We start from the raw sequence: 20,579 nt of genomic DNA on the forward strand, positions 1-20,579 counted from the left end.
GTGCTAGAAGCGGTCTGGTGAATTTTTAGAGAGAAGAGGCCGTCGATGTTTGAATGTAGAAAATAGTTCTGGCTGCAGCCTGCAGTATGGACTTGTTGGTGTGTGTAGCTCCCAGTGTTCTGACAGCGCGACGTTTTGGGGAAGCATGTGATTCAGCAGCTACCAGTGGGCTTCGTGCGGCGGAGATTTTGTGGCTGTTAGCGGAGTTGATAACAGAGGGTCGTTAAGAGAAGCCTGCATGCAGTAGGCAAAGGAGTAATGTTTGCCGGCGGGGGACGTGCGGCGATTAACCTGTGCGGTAGTGAAAAGGAGTTAAAAAGAAGGAAGTGTGCGGATGCGGAAAGAATGGAATAATTGTGGTAGGCTGCCGGCTGAGTAGTTTGGTGAATGTTTGGTGTGGGTCCGGCGCTGCCGATTGGATGGTGGGGCTGCAGTGTGAGTCAGATAAAAAAAAAAAAAACAGGAGTAGGATCCAATGGGACTAACTGGCATGTATAGACGCGTGTAATGCAAAAGGGCTGTTTTTGGTAACATCTCTCGCTTACGGCCATACCACCCTGAACACGCCCGATCTCGTCTGATCTCGGAAGCTAAGCAGGGTAGGGTCTGGTTAGTACTTGGATGGGAGACCACCTGGGAATACCAGGTGCTGTAAGCTTTTCTCACTTTTACTTTATACAGGGGGCGCTCCACTTCACGATTAATTTAAATCTATCACTCCCCTTCCATTTTACTATTTTATATATATATATATTTTTTTCTCTCATTCATAAAGGCAGCTTTTAGAAACCGTTTTACTCTAAATACTTCCTGGTAATTCTAGGTGCTGTAAGCTGTTCGTGCCTTTATTCCACCAGGGCGCGATCTTCTGACAAACTTGAAGACTGTCACTCCCCATTCACGTTTTACAACTTATTGTTAATGATAAAGAGACAGCATTTTACACACAGTTTTAAACAAAGTACTGATATTATTCCTCTTCAACTGACCGCTTTGTTTTCTATGCAAAAACCACTTCGCCACAGAAGACTCGATATTATTGGCATAGCAAGTTCTGCTCTTCTCCTTTCAAAACTTGCTAAAAGCTGTATTTAAAAGAAGAGATTGGCCGGGGTAATTCACACCCTTCAATGCCAGCTTAATGTTTAGGTTAGTGGGAATCACAGAGGAATTAGGGATGGAAACTTCTTTGCTGGTGGTAGAAGCGGTCTGGTGAATTTTTAGAGAGAAGAGGCCGTCGATGTTTGAATGTAGAAAATTGTTCTGGCTGCAGCCTGCAGTATGGACTTGTTGGTGTGTGTAGCTCCCAGTGTTCTGACAGCGCGACGTTTTGGGGAAGCATGTGATTCAGCAGCTACCAGTGGGCTTCGTGCGGCGGAGATTTTGTGGCTGTTAGCGGAGTTGATAACAGAGGGTCGTTAAGAGAAGCCTGCATGCAGTAGGCAAAGGAGTAATGTTTGCCGGCGGGGGACGTGCGGCGATTAACCTGTGCGGTAGTGAAAAGGAGTTAAAAAGAAGGAAGTGTGCGGATGCGGAAAGAATTGAATAATTGTGGTAGGCTGCCGGCTGAGTAGTTTGGTGAATGTTTGGTGTGGGTCCGGCGCTGCCGATTGGATGGTGGTGCTGCAGTGTGAGTCAGTTAAAAAAAAAAAAAAAACCAGGAGTAGGATCCAATGGGACTAACTGGCATGTATAGACGCGTGTAATGCAAAAGGGCTGTTTTTGGTCGCGTCTCTCGCTTATGGCCATACCACCCTGAACACGCCCGATCTCATCCGATCTCGGAAGCCAAGCAGGGTAGGGTCTGGTTAGTACTTGGATGGGAGACTTCCTGGGAATACCACGTGCTGTAAGCTTTTCTCACTTTTACTTTATACAGGGGGCACTCCACCTCACGATTAATTTAAATCTATCACTCCCCTTCCATTTTACTATTTTATATATTTCTTTTTTCTCTCATTCATAAAGGCAGCTTTTACACACGTTTTACTCTAAATACTGCCAGGTAATTATAGCTGCTGTAAGCTGTTCGTGCCTTTATTCCACCAGGGCGCGATCTTCTCACAAACTTGAAGACTGTCACTCCCCATTCACGTTTTACAACTTATTGTTAATGATAAAGAGACAGCTTTTTACACACAGTTTTAAACAAAGTACTGATATAATTCCTCTTCAACTCACCGCTTTGTTTTCTATGCAAAAACCACTTCACCACAAAAGATTCGATATTATTGGCATAGCAAGGTCTGCTCTTCTCCTCCTTTCAAAACTTGCTAAAAGCTGTATTTAAAAGAGCAGGTTGGCCATGGTAATTCACACACTTCAATGCCAGCTTAATGTTTAGGTTAGTGGGAATCACAGAGGAATTAGGGATGGAAACTTCTTTGTTGGTGGTAGAAGCGGTCTGGTGAATTTTTAGAGAGAAGAGGCCGTCGATGTTTGAATGTAGAAAATTGTTCTGGCTGCAGCCTGCAGTATGGACTTGTTGGTGTGTGTAGCTCCCAGTGTTCTGACAGCGCGACGTTTTGGGGAAGCATGTGATTCAGCAGCTACCAGTGGGCTTCGTGCGGCGGAGATTTTGTGGCTGTTAGCGGAGTTGATAACAGAAGGTCATTAAGAGAAGCCTGCATGCGGTAGGCAAAGGAGTAATGTTTGCCGGCGGGGGACGTGCGGCGATTAACCTGTGCGGTAGTGAAAAGGAGTTAAAAAGAAGGAAGTGTGCGGATGCGGAAAGAATGGAATAATTGTGGTAGGCTGCCGGCTGAGTAGTTTGGTGAATGTTTGGTGTGGGTCCGGCGCTGCCGATTGGATGGTGGGGCTGCAGTGTGAGTCAGATAAAAAAAAAAAAAACCAGGAGCAGGATCCAATGGGACTAACTGGCATGTATAGACGCGTGTAATGCAAAAGGGCTGTTTTTGGTAGCGTCTCTCGCTTATGGCCATACCACCCTGAACACGCCCGATCTCATCGGATCTCGGAAGCCAATCAGGGTAGGGTCTGGTTAGTACTTGGATGGGAGACCTCCTGGGAATACCACGTGCTGTAAGCTTTTCTCACTTTTACTTTATACAGGGGGCGCTCCACTTCACGATTAATTTAAATCTAGCACTCCCCTTCCATTTTACTATTTTATATATATATATTTTTTTCTCTCTTTCATGAAGCCAGCTTTTAGAAACCGTTTTACTCTAAATACTTCCTGGTAATTCTAGGTGCTGTAAGCTGTTCGTGCCTTTATTCCACCAGGGCGCGATCTTCTGACAAACTTGAAGACTGTCACTCCCCATTCACGTTTTACAACTTATTGTTAATGATAAAGAGACAGCTTTTTACACACAGTTTTAAACAAAGTACTGATATTATTCCTCTTCAACTGACCGCTTTGTTTTCTATGCAAAAACCACTTCGCCACAGAAGACTCGATATTATTGGCATAGCAAGTTCTGCTCTTCTCCTTTCAAAACTTGCTAAAAGCTGTATTTAAAAGAACAGATTGGCCGGGGTAATTCACACCCTTCAATGCCAGCTTAATGTTTAGGTTAGTGGGAATCACAGAGGAATTAGGGATGGAAACTTCTTTGCTGGTGGTAGAAGCGGTCTGGTGAATTTTTAGAGAGAAGAGGCCGTCGATGTTTGAATGTAGAAAATTGTTCTGGCTGCAGCCTGCAGTATGGACTTGTTGGTGTGTGTAGCTCCCAGTGTTCTGACAGCGTGACATTTTGGGGAAGCATGTGATTCAACAGCAACCAGTGGGCTTCGTGCGGCGGAGATTTTGTGGCTGTTAGCGGAGTTGATAACAGAGGGTTGTTAAGAGAAGCCTGCAAGAGGAAGGCAAAGGAGTAATGTTTGCCGGCGGGGGACGTGCAGCGATTAACCTGTGCGGTAGTGAAAAGGAGTTAAAGAGAAGGAAGTGTGCGGATGCGGAAAGAATGGAATAATTGTGGTAGGCTGCCGGATGAGTAGTTTGGTGAATGTTTGGTGTGGGTCCGGCACTGCCGATTGGATGGTGGTGCTGCAGTGAGAGTCAGATAAAAAAAAAAAAACAGGAGTAGGATCCAATGGGACTAACTGGTATGTATAGACGCGTGTAATGCAAAAGGGCTATTTTTGGTAGCGTCTCTCGCTTACGGCCATACCACCCTGAACGTGCCCGATCTCGTCTGATCTCGGAAGCTAAGCAGGGTAGGGTCTGGTTAGTACTTGAATGGAAGACCACCTGGGAATACCAGGTGCTGTAAGCTTTTCTCACTTTTACTTTATACAGGGGGCGCTCCACTTCACGATTAATTTAAATCTATCACTCCCCTTCCATTTTACTATATTATATATTTCTTTTTTCTCTCATTCATAAAGGCAGCTTTTAGAAACCGTTTTACTCTAAATACTGCCTGGTTGTTAGGTTGAAGAAACAGTTGTTAATCATTTCTGTATGATCAGCAATGAGTGTAAATATATATGTATACGTTATTTCTTATCTTCTAGCCACATACTCTTAGCTATTGTACTCTAAGTAAGTGGTTAACAGCTGCCTACTTAGATAAGATTCTCACTTCCCTCTCTTGCGCCCCCCATTGACTATACATAAAGAAGGCAAGGGGAACCACCCTTTGTAACACATTCTGCTGTAGTTTGCATTGCAGAGAGTGTGGGTATCCTTGCAAGTAAAACTGTAACCTGTGTGTGTCTCATAAATGTGGAGTTGGGGTGGAAACGCCGGGCGCTTTCCCCAACATAGAATTTGGTCCTTCGAGCCGGATCCGAGGAATCCCGAAGACGTCTCCAGTACGCCGAGAGAAGCGACACCGAAAACTGCCGGCAGTCACTCGAAGACGGGTGCAAGAAAGACCTGTGATGTGAATTCGTCATCAGGCCGGTGGTTAGAACTGCGCTCGACGTCTGGTGATGTCTGAAGGACCTCGGTGACGGATCAGAGAGCACACTATACAGGTGAGAGATATGGCACCTAAGTGAGTAGGTGGCCAAGTGAGAGATACGGCACCTAAATAAGTAGGTGGCCAAGACATGCATGTGGTTGAGGTTAGCCGAAATTAACCGGGAGAGAAAGTAGGCGTTATTGGAAATATATACAGTGTTGTATGTGGATGTGTTTTTATAGGTTTTAGATTAACCTACACGATCCACCCTAAAAGCAACAACATACTGGTGACTGAAGGATTAAGGACGGGTTTCATCCCTGAAAACTAACACCGCTGCTCTAATAGTGAGCAGTAGAAGGCCGTGTTAGTGTCCTCCTGAGGTCTCATGCCAGAGACTTGCTTTTAGGATTTTTTATTTTTTGTAGTGTATCCATTAAAAGGTAACAATGGGGAAGAATCAAAGTAAACAAATGGAACAAGAGGGAGATGAGAAGTTTATGGAAGGATATAAGCCAGGATCAGGACAAATAAGTAGTCAGAGATGGAGGAAAAAACATGGGTTTGAAGGAAAACTCCACACTCCAGATATATTAAAATTACAGGGAAACTTAAAACTGGAGATGTTACAGACTACCAATAAGAAAGAAGGTAAAGACAGAAAAAAAGAATATGTTTTTTCTGATGCATGGTTAGAACAGAGTAAATTAAGAGATAATAAAAGACAGCAAAAAAAGGGAAATAAGGAGAAAAAATTACAGGCGACTTTAATCACACTAGATGAGGAGACGGCAACAAAATCTTTTGCCGCTCCAGTTCCCTTACTGCCCCCACAAATTCCAATGATTGCACCTGCACCAGTTCCAGCTGTAAATAGACGACAAATAGGAGGAGGGGAATCATCTCGAATGATGACCCGAGGGTCTAACCCTTCTCTGTATCCGTTAAAGGATCTGGAGACAAGTAAAGTACGCTGGCATCCAAAAAATTACACAGAACAGGAAGACTGGGAGAATGATTTGGTGTGTCCCCTCGTAGAAGTGGCAAATCCAAATCGAGGCCCAAATAATGCAGGACCCGAAACTATGTTAGTATATAGACCCTGGACCGCTGAGGATAGAACAGCAGCTTTAAAAGGAATACCCCCGGTTGAAGAAGGGGTACCCGAGTTTTGGACTGCCATCCTAGAATTACAAAGTAGTTTTCATTTGAACGGCAGGGAAATGTATAGATGTCTCAGACAGTTGTTTACCCATAAATGGGGACGTGTAGCGGGAGACTTCACAGGACATGGTAATAATGATGAAGTCTTAGCACATGACTCGCAGGAACTCATACAAGCATTACGAGACTTGCGAAACAGGGTAGAGACAGCCTTCGTAAGACACGCAGACTATGGACGAATAGCGCAATGTAAACAAAAAGATGGAGAGGAACCTGAGGATTTTATGGATAGAATAAAGTGATAGAAAATAAAGAGAGTTGTATTTAGAGGAAACTCAGGGATCCCATTTGATGAAGAGGCAGTAGGAGTGTACCAACAACAGCTAAAACGAGCTTTTGTCGCAGGCCTAAAGCCCGAATTGCGAAAATATCTTGACAAACATTGGGTACATCAGAATACTGGTTCAGTCCAACAAGCACTAGAATATGCCCAACACGCGTAGAGAGCGCAGAAACAGGAAAAGACAGACACAATATTCAGCGCCTCAGAAGTAGTAGCGCTAGTGCAAATGAATCCTCCGGGGAGGGGAGGGTTCAGAGGAAGGTCAAGAGGCCGAGGAAGGGGGAGAGGTGTTTTTAGAAACAATTACAGGAATTCGTCTCAGCAAGATAACATTTGCTGGACATGCAGGAAACCTGGACACTTAGCTAGGAATTGTAGAGTAGGGAAACAACCATATAACCCAAACTCCATTGAAAACAATGATCAATGACCCCCCTCGGAGGCCCCTGTTACCGACACCATCCGAGGCAAAACAGAGGTGATTTTAAGAAAGGAAACGGAGGTCACTTTACAAGACTTCTTAGATAAGGAAATAGATTTACAAGCAGTGTGTCAGTTATTAGCAGAAAGGCAGTGGGAAACCTTGCCAAGTCGGAAGTTAGTCATAAACGGCAAAGTATATGAATGTCTGTGTGACACTGGAGCATGTAGGACTGTCCTAACCTCCAGTCCTCCCGGAGTCACATATTCTTCATCAGTCATAAATATAAAAACGGCAGGAGGTCAGACAGACAGACATCAGTTAACAAACCCAGTTGCAGTAAAAGATAAGGAAACTGGACTTGAATGTCAAGCACAGGTGTTAATAAGCCCTTCTTGTCCTGTTAACTTGTTAGGCCGAGACCTTATGGTACAAATGGGCATTAGCGTGGTTGCCACAGCCACTGGCATGAAAGCAATCGTAAATGAGGAAGCTTATGTTGTGCAAGGAACCACAACACCACAATATTACTGGTCTCTGGACCTAGGGGGAACTGCACAGACACGAGAATTATTGCGGAAAACTAGAGAAAAGCAGTCCCCTAGACAGGCCCAGTTCATGCCTGACGATGCCTTACACGTCACTATGTGGTACAAAGACACCCTTGGACCAGATTATGTCTATGACAAAACGTTTCATGCCCTCCAAGACACTTGTATTACTTTACAACATATGTATGTTAACCCCACCACTGGGTTTTCAGCAGCCTCAGTCATTTTATCTAACAAGCAACAGGCTGTATTTAGAGAGAGAACACCACACGTATCTCTTTCAAAACCACCCCAGATGCAGTGGAGAGATGTAGAGATGTTCTTACGAGATTCTATGCACAGTTACAATGACTACCAACCCGTATCTGGCTCCTGTTGGAGCTATGATGAGAAACACAATGTGTGGCGGTTTCCTTTGGGATGGAGAGTTCAAACCACTCCCACCACACACTTAAAGGACCCAACCTGACAAATTTTTTCAACCCTGGAGGAGGGATCATGTCCAGATCTAGATCGCCTCCCAGAAGGGTTATGGTCCTCCTCCCCCACTGATGTAGGGCTGGTGAAAGGATTCTCACCTTACAAAGTAACTGTGAAATCAGAACACCGTCCAGTAGTTAGGCAATACCCATTAAAACCTGAAGCAGAGAAAGGTATAGCCCCTGTAGTGCAAGACATGTTAGCATCAGGAATATTGCGAGAGGCTCCTGAAGCCACTTGCAACACTCCTATCTTTCCAGTCCAGAAGGGACATACAGGGAAATGGCGCATGGTGCAGGATTTAAGACCGGTTAATAACATAGTGCAACACGCAGCACCAGACGTGCCCAACCCACACTTATTGCTCAACTCATTGACTCCTGATAAAAGCTACTTCTCAGTAGTGGATCTTAGCAATGCATTTTTCTCAGTACCATTGCACCCTGATTCTCAACATTTATTTGGATTTACCTATAAAGGGAAAAAATATACATATACTAGACTCCCTCAGGGATTTTCTGAAAGCCCACATGTATATACCATGGCCCTTAGATACTCTATGAGTACCTGTGAAATTCCATCACATAGTCAGGTATTACTATACGTGGATGATATCTTAATAGCAGCAGATTCAGAACAACATTGCAAAGAAACTACCCTAACTGTGCTTCAGCACTTATACAATACTGGACATAAAGCTTCTAAACAGAAGTTGCAGTATTGCAAAAAGACAGTTGTCTATTTAGGGCATAACCTTTCACAAAAAGGTCGCTCGCTGCTAGAGATAAGGAAACAAGCTATACAGGAAGCACCTAAACCACAGACTAAACAACAGATGATGTCCTTTTTAGGGCTCTGCAATTATTGTAGAGAATGGTTACCAGATTATGCTTTTCTAGTTCAACCTTTGCAAAGTTGGATCAAAAGAGGAGCAATACAACGAGAGAAAGTTTACTATATGAATGACAAGCCCATCCTACCAAAAAATTTATACAAAACAGCTGCTTTGGTGAGCCATGGAAATACTCATGTCTCAACAGGAGGGATGGTACATATCATACAACAATATTTCTATGCTATAAATTTTTCTGATTATGCAAAACAATTTTGTAGGACGTGCTTAATTTGTTGTAAACACAATGCACAAGGAAACATCAGACCAAAACGTGGCCAGTTCCCCACAGCTAAGTATCCGTTTCAAGTTGTACATATGGATTTTATTGAATTATCTTGGTCACAAGGGAAGAAATACTGTCTAGTTATTATAGACACCTTTTCTAAGTGGGTAGAAATATACCCTGTAAAGCATTGTGATGCAATGACCGTTGCAAAATGTTTGGTAAGCCATTATTTCCCTACCTATGGCATACCTCATATTATAAGATCAGACAATGGGACTCATTTTGTAAATCAGACTATGTCCCTTTGCTCACAAGCATTAGGTTTTACGCTTAAGAATCATTGTGCGTATCACCCCCAGAGCGCAGGCTTAGTGGAAAGGACCAACGGCACTATTAAAACAAGGCTAAAAAAGACAATGGAAGAGACAAAAAGGCCGTGGCCAGAATGTTTGTCTCTAGTAAAATTATGGATGAGAATAACTCCCACTCCTGCAGGATGAACACCTTTTGAAATAGTGTATGGTAGACCATTTCCCCTAGCAACTGAAATGAATGACATAGAAAAAGCAGACCGAGAAAATACGCTGGCTGATTGGATGCGTAAACTACTAACATCACAACAAAAACATAGCCCCAGTAGTCTGCCAGTAAATTCTGTTTCTACTCAACAGGATAACTTGCAGCCGGGAGATTGGGTCCTGGTCAAGGTCCTGTTGCGGAAAGATTGGAGCACACCTCGGTGGGACGGTCCTTATCAAGTCCTCCTTACAACACCAACAGCAGTAAAGATCGCAGAACGACCTTCCTGGATACACAAAAGTCACTGTAAACCCATCAAGCCCTTATCAGAGGCCTCAGCAACAGAGTAGCAGTGGAAGTCCGCTACAAAGGCACAGTAACCAATAGGGTGCTGTTGTCTCAACCCGGTGAAGAAAACAACTGAGCTGCACTCTATTAGGATGGCCCTGATAGGGTGGGGATGTGGTAAGGTGACTCTAGGGATCATTCTTGTTGTAGGACTTGTATGGTTGTCCTGGCTCTCACCAGCTCCATTACAGCACCTACGGCGATGGACCCATGATGACTTCCATCTACGCCCGTTGCCCGCTGACCACTCACATCCATTTATGCAAAACTACTGGTACCGATATGTACATGATACTGTAACAGCGAAAAATGTGACAAATTGCTATGTTTGTTCAGTAATGCTCACTCATAGTGAAGGACCTACGGTGTATGGCAGAGCTATGAATATCTTCTGCAGGTATAGGATATCAAAGTAATGTTTCACTTATATTTTCTTTTGTTTTTCATTTTATTTTTCTGTTGTTTTATTACTGTTATACCATGTTTGAAAATGTTTATTAATCAAGCTCTTAACGCTGCTTTTCGGACACGCAGTACAATGTTTCTCTCCCTTACCCAAACTATAGAGACAGAGCCTGTTTCCAGCGATGGCGATGAAGAAGACATATAATTCATAATGAATTCATAATGTTTTCCAGGATAATGACAATGTGGTCTAATTGAAGGTTGTACCTAAAGTGCTTTTGCAACTTGTACAATGTTGATGCTTCTGATCATACTGTCATGATAAACAGGAGGGACTGTTAGGTTGAAGAAACAGTTGTTAATCATTTCTGTATGATCAGCAATGAGTGTAAATATATATGTATACGTTATTTCTTATCTTCTAGCCACATACTCTTAGTTATTGTACTCTAAGTAAGTGGTTAACAGCTGCCTACTTAGATAAGAATCTCACTTCCCTCTCTTGCGCCCCCCATTGACTATGAATAAAAAAGCCAAGGGGAACCACCCTTTGTAACACATTCTGCTGTAGTTTGCATTGCAGAGAGTGTGGGTACCCTTGCAAGTAAAACTGTAACCTGTGTGTGTCTCATAAATGTGGAGTTGGGGTGGAAACGCCGGGCGCTTTCCCCAACACTGGTAATTCTAGGTGCTGTAAGCTGTTCGTGCCTTTATTCCACCAGCGCGCGATCTTCTCACAAACTTGAAGACTGTCACTCCCCATTCACGTTTTACAACTTATTGTTAATGATAAAGAGACAGCTTTTTACACACAGTTTTAAACAAAGTACTGATATAATTCCACTTCAACTCACAGCTTTGTTTTCTATGCAAAAACCACTTCGCCACAGAAGACTCGATATTATTGGCAAAGCAAGGTCTGCTCTTCTCCTCCCTTCAAAACTTGCTAAAAGCTGTATTTAAAAGAGCAGGTTGGTCGGGGTAATTCACACCCTTCAATGCCAGATTAATGTTTAGGTTAGTGGGAATCACAGAGGAATTAGGGATGGAAACTTCTTTGTTGGTGGTAGAAGCGGTCTGGTGAATTTTTAGAGAGAAGAGGCCGTCGATGTTTGAATGTAGAAAATTGTTCTGGCTGCAGCCTGCAGTATGGACTTGTTGGCGTGTGTAGCTCCCAGTGTTCTGACAGCGCGACGTTTTGGGGAAGCATGTGATTCAGCAGCTACCAGTGGGCTTCGTGCGGCGGAGATTTTGTGGCTGTTAGCGGAGTTGATAACAGAAGGTCATTAAGAGAAGCCTGCATGCGGTAGGCAAAGGAGTAATGTTTGCCGGCGGGGGACGTGCGGCGATTAACCTGTGCGGTAGTGAAAAGGAGTTAAAGAGAAGGAAGTGTGTGGATGCGGAAAGAATGGAATAATTGTGGTAGGCTGCCGGATGAGTAGTTTGGTGAATGTTTGGTGTGGGTCCGGTGCTGCCGATTGGATGGTGGTGCTGCAGTGTGAGTCAGATAAAAAAAAAAAAACAGGAGTAGGATCCAATGGGACTAACTGGCATGTATAGACGCGTGTAATGCAAAAGGGCTATTTTTGGTAGCGTCTCTCGCTTACGGCCATGCCACCCTGAACGCGCCCGATCTCGTCTGATCTCGGAAGCTAAGCAGGCTAGGGTCTGGTTAGTACTTGGATGGGAGACCACCTGGGAATACCAGGTGCTGTAAGCTTTTCTCACTTTTACTTTATACAGGGGGCGCTCCACTTCACGATTAATTTAAATGTATCACTCCCCTTCCATTTTACTATTTTATATATTTCTTTTTTCTCTCATTCATAAAGGCAGCTTTTACACACCGTTTTACTCTAAATACTGCCTGGTAATTATAGCTGCTGTAAGCTGTTCGTGCCTTTATTCCACCAGGGCGCGATCTTCTCACAAACTTGAAGACTGTCACTCCCCATTCACGTTTTACAACTTATTGTTAATAATAAAGAGACAGCTTTTTACACACAGTTTTAAACAAAGTACTAATATAATTCCTCTTCAACTCACCGCTTTGTTTTCTATGCAAAAACGACTTCACCACAGAAGACTCGTTATTATTGGCATAGCAAGGTCTGCTCTTCTCCTCCTTTCAAAACTTGCTAAAAGCTGTATTTAAAAGAGCAGGTTGGCCGGGGTAATTCACACCCTTCAATGCCAGCTTAATGTTTAGGTTAGTGGGAATCACAGAGGAATTAGGGATGGAAACTTCTTTGCTGGTGGTAGAAGCGGTCTGGTGAATTTTTAGAGAGAAGAGGCCGTCGATGTTTGAATGTAGAAAATTGTTCTGGCTGCAGCCTGCAGTATGGACTTGTTGGTGTGTGTAGCTCCCAGTGTTCTGACAGCGCGACGTTTTGAGGAAGCATGTGATTCAGCAGCTACCAGTGGGCTTCGTGCGGCGGAGATTTTGTGGCTGTTAGTGGAGATGATAACAGAAGGTCATTAAGAGAAGCCTGCATGCGGTAGGCAAAGGAGTAATGTTTGCCGGCGGGGGACGTGCGGCGATTAACCTGTGCGGTAGTGAAAAGGAGTTAAAGAGAAGGAAGTGTGCGGATGCGGAAAGAATGGAATAATTGTGGTAGGCTGCCGGCTGAGTAGTTTGGTGAATGTTTGGTGTGGTTCCGGCACTGCCGATTGGATGGTGGGGCTGCAGTGTGAGTCAGATAAAAAAAAAAAAAAAACAGGAGTAGGATCCAATGGGACTAACTGGCATGTATAGAGGCGTGTAATGCAAAAGGGCTGTTTTTGTTCGCGGCTCTCGCTTATGGCCATACCACCCTGAACACGCCCGATCTCGTCTGATCTCGGAAGCTAAGCGGGGTAGGGTCTGGTTAGTACTTGGATGGGAGACTGCCTGGGAATACCACGTGCTGTAAGCTTTTCTCACTTTTACTTTATACAGGGGGCACTCCACCTCACGATTAATTTAAATCTATCACTCCCCTTCCATTTTACTATTTTATATATTTCTTTTTTCTCTCATTCATAAAGGCAGCTTTTACACACGTTTTACTCTAAATACTGCCTGGTAATTCTAGGTGCTGTAAGCTGTTCGTGCCTTTATTCCACCAGGGCACGATCTTCTCACAAACTTGAAGACTGTCACTCCCCATTCACGTTTTACAACTTATTGTTAATGATAAATAGACAGCTTTTTACACACAGTTTTAAACAAAGTACTGATATAATTCCTCTTCAACTCACCGCTTTGTTTTCTATGCAAAAACCACTTCGCCACAGAAGACTCGATATTATTGGCAAAGCAAGGTCTGCTCTTCTCCTCCCTTCAAAACTTGCTAAAAGCTGTATTTAAAAGAGCAGGTTGGCCGGGGTAATTCACACCCTTCAATGCCAGATTAATGTTTAGGTTAGTGGGAATCACAGAGGAATTAGGGATGGAAACTTCTTTGCTGATGGTAGAAGCGGTCTGGTGAATTTTTAGAGAGAAGAGGCCGTCGATGTTTCAATGTAGAAAATTGTTGTTCTGGCTGCAGCCTGCAGTATGGACTTGTTGGCGTGTGTAGCTCCCAGTGTTCTGACAGCATGACGTTTTGGGGAAGCATGTGATTCAACAGCTACCAGTGGGCTTCGTGCGGCAGAGATTTTGTGGTGGTTAGCGGAGTTGATAACAGAGGGTCGTTAAGAGAAGCCTGCATGAGGTAGGCAAAGGAGTAATGTTTGCCGTCGGGGGACGTGCGGCGATTAACCTGTGTGGTAGTGAAAAGGACTTAAAGAGAAGGAAGTGTGCGGATGCGGAAAGAATGGAATAATTGTGGTAGGCTGCCGGCTGAGTAGTTTGGTGAATGTTTGGTGTGGGTGCGGCGCTGCCGATTGGATGGTGGTGCTGCAGTGTGAGTCAGATAAAAAAAAAAAAAAACAGGAGTAGGATCCAATGGGACTAACTGGCATGTATAGAGGCGTGTAATGCAAAAGGGCTGTTTTTGTTACCATCTCTTGCTAACGGCCATACCACCCTGAACACGCCCGATCTCATCCGATCTCGGAAGCCAAGCAGGGTAGGGTCTGGTTAGTACTTGGATGGGAGACTGCCTGGGAAAACCACGTGCTGTAAGCTTTTCTCACTTTTACTTTATACAGGGGGCACTCCACTTCACGATTAATTTAAATCTATCACTCCCCTTCCATTTTACTATTTTATATATATATTTTTTTTCTCTTATTCATAAAGGCAGCCTTTACACACCGTTTTACTCTAAATACTGACTGGTAATTCTAGGTGCTGTAAGCTGTTCGTGCCTTCATTCCACCAGGGCGCGATCTTCTCACAAACTTGAAGACTGTCACTCCACATTCACGTTTTACAACTTATTGTTAATAATAAAGAGACAGCTTTTTTCACACAGTTTTAAACAAAGTACTGATATAATTCCTCTTCAACTCACCACTTTGTTTTCTATGCAAAAACCACTTCGCCACAGAAGACTTGATATTGTTGGTATAGCAAGGTCTGCTCTTCTCCTCCTTTCAAAACTTGCTAAAAGCTGTATTTAAAAGAGCAGGTTGGCCAGGGTAATTCACACCCTTCAATGCCAGATTAATGTTTAGGTTAGTGGGAATCACAGAGGAATTAGGGATGGAAACTTCTTTGTTGGTGGTAGAAGCGGTCTGGTGAATTTTTAGAGAGAAGAGGCCGTCGATGTTTGAATGTAGAAAATTGTTCTGGCTGCAGCCTGCAGTATGGACTTGTTGGCGTGTGTAGCTCCCAGTGTTCTGACAGCGCGACGTTTTGGGGAAGCATGTGATTCAGCAGCTACCAGTGGGCTTCGTGCGGCGGAGATTTTGTGGCTGTTAGCGGAGTTGATAACAGAAGGTCATTAAGAGAAGCCTGCATGCGGTAGGCAAAGGAGTAATGTTTGCCGGCGGGGGACGTGCGGCGATTAACCTGTGCGGTAGTGAAAAGGAGTTAAAGAGAAGGAAGTGTGTGGATGCGGAAAGAATGGAATAATTGTGGTAGGCTGCCGGCTGAGTAGTTTGGTGAATGTTTGGTGTGGTTCCGGCACTGCCGATTGGATGGTGGGGCTGCAGTGTGAGTCAGATAAAAAAACAAAAAAAAAAACAGGAGTAGGATCCAATGGGACTAACTGGCATGTATAGAGGCGTGTAATGCAAAAGGGCAGTTTTTGGTAGTTTTTCTCGCTCACGGCAATACCACCCTGAACACGCCCGATCTCGTCTGATCTCGGAAGCTAAGCGGGGTAGGATCTGGTTAGTACTTGGATGGGAGACTGCCTGGGAATACCACGTGCTGAAAGCTTTTCTCACTTTTACTTAATACAGGGGGCACTCCACCTCACGATTAATTTAAATCTATCACTCCCCTTCCATTTTACTATTTTATATATTTCTTTTTTCTCTCATTCATAAAGGCAGCTTTTACACACGTTTTACTCTAAATACTGCCTGGTAATTCTAGGTGCTGTAAGCTGTTCGTGCCTTTATTCCACCAGGGCGCGATCTTCTCACAAACTTGAAGACTGTCACTCCCCATTCACGTTTTACAACTTATTGTTAATGATAAAGAGACAGCTTTTTACACACAGTTTTAAACAAAGTACTGATATTATTCCTCTTCAACTGACCGCTTTGTTTTCTATGCAAAAACCACTTCGCCACAGAAGACTCGATATTATTGGCATAGCAAGTTCTGCTCTTCTCCTTTCAAAACTTGCTAAAAGCTGTATTTAAAAGAACAGATTGGCCGGGGTAATTCACACCCTTCAATGCCAGCTTAATGTTTAGGTTAGTGGGAATCACAGAGTAATTTGGGATGGAAACTTCTTTGCTGGTGGTAGAAGCGGTCTGGTGAATTTTTAGAGAGAAGAGGCCGTCGATGTTTGAATGTAGAAAATTGTTCTGGCTGCAGCCTGCAGTATGGACTTGTTGGTGTGTGTAGCTCCCAGTGTTCTGACAGCGCAACGTTTTGGGGAAGCATGTGATTCAGCAGCTACCAGTGGGCTTCATGCGGCGGAGATTTTGTGGCTGTTAGCGGAGTTGATAACAGAGGGTCGTTAAGAGAAGCCTGCATGCAGTAGGCAAAGGAGTAATGTTTGCTGGAGGGGACGTGCGGCGATTAACCTGTGCGGTAGTGAAAAGGAGTTAAAGAGAAGGAAGTGTGCGGATGCGGAAAGAATGGAATAATTGTGGTAGGCTGCCGGCTGAGTAGTTTGGTGAATGTTTGGTGTGGGTCCGGCGCTGCCGATTGGATGGTGGGGCTGCAGTGTGAGTCAGATAAAAAAAAAAAAAAAAAACATTAGTATGATCCAATGGGACCAACTGCCATGTATAGAGGCGTGTGATGCAAAAGGGCTGTTTTTGGTGGCATCTCTCGCTTATGGCCATGCCAGCCTGAACACGCCCGATCTCATCCGATCTCGGAAGCCAATCAGGGTAGGGTCTGGTTAGTACTTGGATGGGAGACTGCCTGGGAAAACCACGTGCTGTAAGCTTTTCTCACTTTTACTTTATACAGGGGGCACTCCACTTCACGATTAATTTAAATCTATCACTCCCCTTCCATTTTACTATTTTATATATATATTTTTTTTCTCTTATTCATAAAGGCAGCCTTTACACACCGTTTTACTCTAAATACTGACTGGTAATTCTAGGTGCTGTAAGCTGTTCGTGCCTTTATTCCACCAGGGCGCGATCTTCTCACAAACTTGAAGACTGTCACTCCACATTCACGTTTTACAACTTATTGTTAATAATAAAGAGACAGCTTTTTTCACACAGTTTTAAACAAAGTACTGATATAATTCCTCTTCAACTCACCACTTTGTTTTCTATGCAAAAACCACTTCGCCACAGAAGACTTGATATTGTTGGTATAGCAAGGTCTGCTCTTCTCCTCCTTTCAAAACTTGCTAAAAGCTGTATTTAAAAGAGCAGGTTGGCCAGGGTAATTCACACCCTTCAATGCCAGATTAATGTTTAGGTTAGTGGGAATCACAGAGGAATTAGGGATGGAAACTTCTTTGTTGGTGGTAGAAGCGGTCTGGTGAATTTTTAGAGAGAAGAGGCCGTCGATGTTTGAATGTAGAAAATTGTTCTGGCTGCAGCCTGCAGTATGGACTTGTTGGCGTGTGTAGCTCCCAGTGTTCTGACAGCGCGACGTTTTGGGGAAGCATGTGATTCAGCAGCTACCAGTGGGCTTCGTGCGGCGGAGATTTTGTGGCTGTTAGCGGAGTTGATAACAGAAGGTCATTAAGAGAAGCCTGCATGCGGTAGGCAAAGGAGTAATGTTTGCCGGCGGGGGACGTGCGGCGATTAACCTGTGCGGTAGTGAAAAGGAGTTAAAGAGAAGGAAGTGTGTGGATGCGGAAAGAATGGAATAATTGTGGTAGGCTGCCGGCTGAGTAGTTTGGTGAATGTTTGGTGTGGTTCCGGCACTGCCGATTGGATGGTGGGGCTGCAGTGTGAGTCAGATAAAAAAACAAAAAAAAAAACAGGAGTAGGATCCAATGGGACTAACTGGCATGTATAGAGGCGTGTAATGCAAAAGGGCAGTTTTTGGTAGTTTTTCTCGCTCACGGCAATACCACCCTGAACACGCCCGATCTCGTCTGATCTCGGAAGCTAAGCGGGGTAGGATCTGGTTAGTACTTGGATGGGAGACTGCCTGGGAATACCACGTGCTGAAAGCTTTTCTCACTTTTACTTAATACAGGGGGCACTCCACCTCACGATTAATTTAAATCTATCACTCCCCTTCCATTTTACTATTTTATATATTTCTTTTTTCTCTCATTCATAAAGGCAGCTTTTACACACGTTTTACTCTAAATACTGCCTGGTAATTCTAGGTGCTGTAAGCTGTTCGTGCCTTTATTCCACCAGGGCGCGATCTTCTCACAAACTTGAAGACTGTCACTCCCCATTCACGTTTTACAACTTATTGTTAATGATAAAGAGACAGCTTTTTACACACAGTTTTAAACAAAGTACTGATATTATTCCTCTTCAACTGACCGCTTTGTTTTCTATGCAAAAACCACTTCGCCACAGAAGACTCGATATTATTGGCATAGCAAGTTCTGCTCTTCTCCTTTCAAAACTTGCTAAAAGCTGTATTTAAAAGAACAGATTGGCCGGGGTAATTCACACCCTTCAATGCCAGCTTAATGTTTAGGTTAGTGGGAATCACAGAGTAATTTGGGATGGAAACTTCTTTGCTGGTGGTAGAAGCGGTCTGGTGAATTTTTAGAGAGAAGAGGCCGTCGATGTTTGAATGTAGAAAATTGTTCTGGCTGCAGCCTGCAGTATGGACTTGTTGGTGTGTGTAGCTCCCAGTGTTCTGACAGCGCAACGTTTTGGGGAAGCATGTGATTCAGCAGCTACCAGTGGGCTTCATGCGGCGGAGATTTTGTGGCTGTTAGCGGAGTTGATAACAGAGGGTCGTTAAGAGAAGCCTGCATGCAGTAGGCAAAGGAGTAATGTTTGCTGGAGGGGACGTGCGGCGATTAACCTGTGCGGTAGTGAAAAGGAGTTAAAGAGAAGGAAGTGTGCGGATGCGGAAAGAATGGAATAATTGTGGTAGGCTGCCGGCTGAGTAGTTTGGTGAATGTTTGGTGTGGGTCCGGCGCTGCCGATTGGATGGTGGGGCTGCAGTGTGAGTCAGATAAAAAAAAAAAAAAAAAACATTAGTATGATCCAATGGGACCAACTGCCATGTATAGAGGCGTGTGATGCAAAAGGGCTGTTTTTGGTGGCATCTCTCGCTTATGGCCATGCCAGCCTGAACACGCCCGATCTCATCCGATCTCGGAAGCCAATCAGGGTAGGGTCTGGTTAGTACTTGGATGGGAGACCTCCTGGGAATACCAGGTGCTGTAAGCTTTTCTCACTTTTACTTTATACAGGGGGCACTCCACTTCACGATTAATTTAAATCTATCACTCCCCTTACGTTTTACTATTTTATATATATATTTTTATTTTCTCTCTTTCATAAAGGCAGCTTTTACACACCGTTTTACTCTAAATACTGCCTGGTAATTCTAGGTGCTGTAAGCTCTTCGTGCCTTTATTCCAACAGGGCGCGATCTTCTCACAAACTTGAAGACTGTCACTCAGCATTCACGTATTACAACTTATTGTTAATGATAAAGAGACAGCTTTTTACACACAGTTTTAAACAAAGTACTGATATTATTCCTCTTCAACTGACCGCTTTCTTTTCTATGCAAAAACCACTTCGCCACAGAAGACTCGATATTATTGGCATAGCAAGTTCTGCTCTTCTCCTTTCAAAACTTGCTAAAAGCTGTATTTAAAAGAACAGATTGGCCGGGGTAATTCACACCCTTCAATGCCAGCTTAATGTTTAGGTTAGTGGGAATCACAGAGGAATTAGGGATGGAAACTTCTTTGCTGGTGGTAGAAGCGGTCTGGTGAATTTTTAGAGAGAAGAGGCCGTCGATGTTTGAATGTAGAAAATTGTTCTGGCTGCAGCCTGCAGTATGGACTTGTTGGTGTGTGTAGCTCCCAGTGTTCTGACAGCGCGACGTTTTGGGGAAGCATGTGATTCAGCAGCTACCAGTGGGCTTTGTGCGGCGGAGATTTTGTGGCTGTTAGCGGAGTTGATAACAGAGGGTCGTTAAGAGAAGCCTGCATGCAGTAGGCAAAGGAGTAATGTTTGCCGGCGGGGGACGTGTGGCGATTAACCTGTGCGGTAGTGAAAAGGAGTTAAAAAGAAGGAAGTGTGCGGATGCGGAAAGAATGGAATAATTGTGGTAGGCTGCCGGCTGAGTAGTTTGGTGAATGTTTGGTGTGGGTCCGGCGCTGCCGATTGGATGGTGGGGCTGCAGTGTGAGTCAGATAAAAAAAAAAAAAACCAGGAGTAGGATCCAATGGGACTAATTGGCATGTATAGACGCGTGTAATGCAAAAGGGCTGTTTTTGGTAGCATCGTTCGCTTACGGCCATACCACCCTGAACACGCCCGATCTCGTCTGATCTCGGAAGCTAAGCAGGGTAGGTTCTGGTTAGTACTTGGATGGGAGACCACCTGGGAATACCAGGTGCTGTAAGCTTTTCTCACTTTTACTTTATACAGGGGCCGCTCCACTTCACGATTAATTTAAATCTATCACTCCCCTTCCATTTTACTATTTTATATATATATATTTTTTTCTCTCATTCATAAAGGCAGCTTTTACACACCGTTTTACTCTAAATACTTCCTGGTAATTCTAGGTGCTGTAAGCTGTTCGTGCCTTTATTCCACCAGGGCGCGATCTAATCACAAACTTGAAGACTGTCACTCCCCATTCACGTTTTACAACTTATTGTTAAT

General features: G+C 44.0%; 1 protein-coding gene, 9 non-coding genes and 3 pseudogenes across 11 annotated transcripts in view; all 13 read left to right on the forward strand.

Annotated features, from left to right (window-relative positions):
- The window catches only part of LOC125715571 (uncharacterized), a 277,458-nt gene extending 267,041 nt beyond the window's left edge, over positions 1-10,417 (forward strand). Inside the window, exon 2 of one of the 2 annotated variants that reach the window (XM_048987316.1) lies at positions 9,944-10,417. The gene's annotated coding sequence lies outside the window, so the exon portion shown is untranslated. Of the gene's footprint in view, positions 1-4,399; positions 4,512-9,943 lie in introns of those variants that run through there. The other variant, XM_048987305.1, reaches the window with a different exon arrangement.
- On the forward strand, positions 540-658 carry LOC125735349 (5S ribosomal RNA). Its single transcript, XR_007394646.1, has one exon. It is a non-coding gene; the product is annotated as a 5S ribosomal RNA (ribosomal RNA).
- On the forward strand, positions 1,738-1,856 carry LOC125736367 (5S ribosomal RNA). The gene has a single exon (XR_007395647.1). It is a non-coding gene; the product is annotated as a 5S ribosomal RNA (ribosomal RNA).
- LOC125737207 (5S ribosomal RNA) lies at positions 2,931-3,049 on the forward strand. Its single transcript, XR_007396474.1, has one exon. It is a non-coding gene; the product is annotated as a 5S ribosomal RNA (ribosomal RNA).
- LOC125734622 (5S ribosomal RNA) lies at positions 4,123-4,241 on the forward strand. Its single transcript, XR_007393926.1, has one exon. It is a non-coding gene; the product is annotated as a 5S ribosomal RNA (ribosomal RNA).
- A 1,410-nt stretch (positions 10,418-11,827) lies between the features above and the next one.
- LOC125734705 (5S ribosomal RNA) lies at positions 11,828-11,946 on the forward strand. The gene has a single exon (XR_007394008.1). It is a non-coding gene; the product is annotated as a 5S ribosomal RNA (ribosomal RNA).
- A 1,076-nt stretch (positions 11,947-13,022) lies between these two features.
- On the forward strand, positions 13,023-13,141 carry LOC125736881 (5S ribosomal RNA). The gene has a single exon (XR_007396149.1). It is a non-coding gene; the product is annotated as a 5S ribosomal RNA (ribosomal RNA).
- A 1,077-nt stretch (positions 13,142-14,218) lies between these two features.
- On the forward strand, positions 14,219-14,337 carry LOC125737076 (5S ribosomal RNA). The gene has a single exon (XR_007396342.1). It is a non-coding gene; the product is annotated as a 5S ribosomal RNA (ribosomal RNA).
- A 1,081-nt stretch (positions 14,338-15,418) lies between these two features.
- Positions 15,419-15,537, forward strand: LOC125731877 (5S ribosomal RNA; annotated as a pseudogene).
- A 1,073-nt stretch (positions 15,538-16,610) lies between these two features.
- On the forward strand, positions 16,611-16,729 carry LOC125731814 (5S ribosomal RNA; annotated as a pseudogene).
- Positions 16,730-17,810: 1,081 nt separating this feature from the next.
- Positions 17,811-17,929, forward strand: LOC125731878 (5S ribosomal RNA; annotated as a pseudogene).
- Positions 17,930-19,002: 1,073 nt separating this feature from the next.
- On the forward strand, positions 19,003-19,121 carry LOC125737010 (5S ribosomal RNA). The gene has a single exon (XR_007396277.1). It is a non-coding gene; the product is annotated as a 5S ribosomal RNA (ribosomal RNA).
- Positions 19,122-20,197: 1,076 nt separating this feature from the next.
- On the forward strand, positions 20,198-20,316 carry LOC125733641 (5S ribosomal RNA). The gene has a single exon (XR_007392979.1). It is a non-coding gene; the product is annotated as a 5S ribosomal RNA (ribosomal RNA).
- The last annotated feature ends 263 nt before the right edge of the window (positions 20,317-20,579 follow it).

The sequence above is a fragment of the Brienomyrus brachyistius genome, chromosome 2, assembly GCF_023856365.1.
Source record: "Brienomyrus brachyistius isolate T26 chromosome 2, BBRACH_0.4, whole genome shotgun sequence".
Classification (NCBI taxonomy): Eukaryota; Metazoa; Chordata; class Actinopteri; order Osteoglossiformes; family Mormyridae; genus Brienomyrus; species Brienomyrus brachyistius.